Below are 3,285 nucleotides of genomic sequence, written 5' to 3'. Positions count from 1 at the left end.
TTTGAATGGAATATCTTTTTCCATCCCCTTACTTTCAGTCCGTATGTGTCTCTAGGTCTGAAGTGGGTCTCTTGTAGACAGCATATATAAGGGTCGTTTTTTTGTATCCATTCAGCCAATCTCTGTCTTTTGGTGAGAGCATTTAGTCATGCCCTGCCTCTGCGTGTAGGTCGCTGGAGGGCATCTGTTTTTTGCTCAGACAGGACGGGGTTAAAGGAGCCGCTGATTCGGGGGCTCTGGCGCACTCAGGCTGGGGGGGAGGGAAGGGCACTGTGTGCGGGGTGGGCCTGTGGTGCCAGAGGCCGGCATGACGTTGCACCAGCCTGAGGCCCGCAGTGCGTTCTCCCGGGGAAGTTGTCCCTGGATCCCAGGAACCTGGCAGTGGCGGGCTGCACAGGCTCTGTGGAAGAGGGGTGTGGAGAGTGACCTGTGCTCCTACACAGGCCCCTTGGTGGCGGCAGCAGCAGCCTTAGCGTCTCATGCCCGTCCCTGGGGTCCGCGCTGTTAGCCACGGCTCGTGCCCGTCTCTGGAGCTCCTTTAAGCAGCGCTCTTAAACCCCTCTCCTCGCGCACCAGGAAACAAAGAGGGAAGAAAAAGTCTCTTGCCTCTTTGGTAGGTGCAGACTTTTCCTCAGACTCCCTCCCGGCTACCCGTGGTGCACTAACCCCTTCAGGCTATGTTCGAGCCGCCAACCCCAGTCCTCTCCCTGCGCTCCGTCGGAAACCGAAACCCGAGCCTCAGCTTGCAGCCCCGCCCGCCCCGGCGGGTGAGCAGACAAGCCTCCCAGGCTGGTGAGTGCTGGTCGGCACCGATCCTCTGTGCGGGAATCTCCCCACTTTGCCTTCCGCAACCGTTGCTGTGCACTCCTCTGTGGCCCCGAAGCTCCCCCCTCCGCCTCCTGCAGTCTCCGCCCGCGAAGGGGCTTCCTAGTGTGTGGAAACTTTTCCTCCTTCACAGCTCCCTCTCACTGGTGCAGGTGCCGTCCCTATTCTTTTGTCTCTGTTTTTTCTTTTTTTCTTTTGCTCTACCCGTGTACGTGGGGAGTTTCTTGCCTTTTGGGCGGTCTGAGGTCTTCTGCCAGCCTTCAGTAGGTGTTCTGTAGGAGTTGTTCCACATGTAGATGTATTTCTGGTGTATCTGTGGGGAGGAAGGTGATCTCCGCGTCTTACTCTTCCGCCATCTTCAAGCCCAGCTAGAGATTTATCTCTTTTGTTTATCTTTCTGAAAAACTTGAACTTAGTTTTGTTGATCCTTTTTTTTTTGGTACGCGGGCCTCTCACTGTTGTGGCCTCTCCCATTGTTGAGCACAGGCTCTGGACGCACAGGCTCAGCGGCCATGGCTTATGCGCCGAGCCACTCTGCAGCATATGGGATCTTCCCGGACCGGGGCATGGACCCATGTCCCCTGCATCGGCAGCGGGACTCTCAACCACTGCGCCACCAGGGAAGCCCTGTTGATCCTTTTTAATAGTTGTATTTCTGGTCTCTAATTTATTTTCACTTTAATCTTTATTATTTCCTTCTTTCTGATACTTCTGGGCGTATTTTTCTTTTTTCTAGTTCCTTCAGGTATAGTTAGGTTGTTTACTTGAGACCTTTCTAATTTTTTAATATATGTATTTATCACTATAAATCCTTTTAGAACTGTTTTTGCAGCATCCCATAGAATATATGTATGCTTTCATTTTCATTTGTTTCAAGATAATTTTTTATCTCCCTTTTAATTTCATCTTTGAAACATTGGTTGTTCAGAAATGTGTTGTTTAATTTCCACGTATCCATAGACTTTTCTGCTTCCTTTTTTTAATATTTTTTACTTTTTGACTTCTAGTTTCATACCATTGTGGTCAGAAAAGATTTTGGTATGATTTCAGTCTTCTTAAATTTGTTTTGTCTTATTTTGTGTCCTGTCTTATTATCTATCCTGGAGAATGTTTCACATGCACTGGAAAAGAGTGCGTAGTCTTCTGCTGTTGGATAGGATGTTCTGTATATATCTGTTATGTCCATTTGCTGTAAAGAGTGGTTCAATCCCAATGTTTCTTTGTGGATTTTCTGTTTGGATGATCTGTCCTTTGCTGATAATGGGGTGTGAGTTTCCCTACCATTATGGTATTGTCTATTTCTCACTTCAGATCTGTTAGTATTTGCTTAATATATTCGGGTGCTTCAATGTTGGGTGCATATAGATTTACAATTATATCTTCTTGATATATTGACCCCTTTATCATCATATAATGACCTAGCTTGTCTCTTGTTACCAGTTTTGGTTTAAAGTCTATTTTGACCAATATAAGTATGGCCAGCCCTGCTTTCATTTGATTTCCATTTGCCTGGAATACCATCTTCCATCCCTTCACTTTGAGCCTATGTGTGTCTTTACAGCTGAAATGAGTCTCCTGTAGGCAGCATATAGTTGGGTCTTATTTATTTATCTTTTGTCTATCTAATTACTCTATGCCTGTTGATTGGTGAATTTTGTTTTATTTTATTTTATTTTTTCCTTTTGGCACTGGCCAATTCCCCAGGATACAATATTGAGTACAGCCAGTAAGAGCCAGTAGTCTTGTCTTCTTCCCAATAGCAGTGAGGTTGGGAGGGGTGAGAATTACTAATATTTCATCACTGTGTGTTATGTTTCTGTAGGTTCTTCTTTTTGAAACTCAGTGTCAGTAAATGAAGTGTCTTTCTATTTAAAGGTTTTATGAGATTCTTTTCATTGATAGATTTTTTATTTTATCGTATGTTTTTGCATTTCCTCAAATCATATGATTTTTCTAATTTTCTTATGTGTTTTCATGTGGTAAATTTCATTGGTTGATTTCCAAATGTTGTATTCTTGGAGTCCCGAATATTTAGCCTCTGATTTATTCCCAGAAGTAGTTTAAGTCCCCCTGGAAAATACCAGCCAAACCCATAAAGTTTTCCCTCTAAAAGCTTCTTTCCTCTCTGGAATGTTAGTACCTTTAATTTGGTTTGCTTACACAATTCTTTCTACCTTTAAATTTTATTTTAAAATAATTTATTTGGATTTTTAAAGCTGTTCTGTGTGGAAGTTTTGGACTGTGGTGAATGATGTGTCGGCCTGTTGTGAACTGCTTGATCCTATACAGAAGCACAGTGTCTGTTTATTTAATTTTAACAAACACTTATGTATTTTTAACATATAGGTTGATAATTAGGCTTTTTTATTTTTCATGGAATGCCTAGTCTAATGATCATATATTACCTTTTAGAACTTTGAAAGAATACTATCCAGGTAATTAACAATAAAGATAACACAT

This window comes from Neophocaena asiaeorientalis, unplaced genomic scaffold, assembly GCF_003031525.2.
Source record: "Neophocaena asiaeorientalis asiaeorientalis breed wild unplaced genomic scaffold, Neophocaena_asiaeorientalis_V1.1 scaffold24, whole genome shotgun sequence".
NCBI lineage: Eukaryota > Metazoa > Chordata > Mammalia > Artiodactyla > Phocoenidae > Neophocaena > Neophocaena asiaeorientalis.
This window is presented reverse-complemented; position numbering follows the sequence as displayed.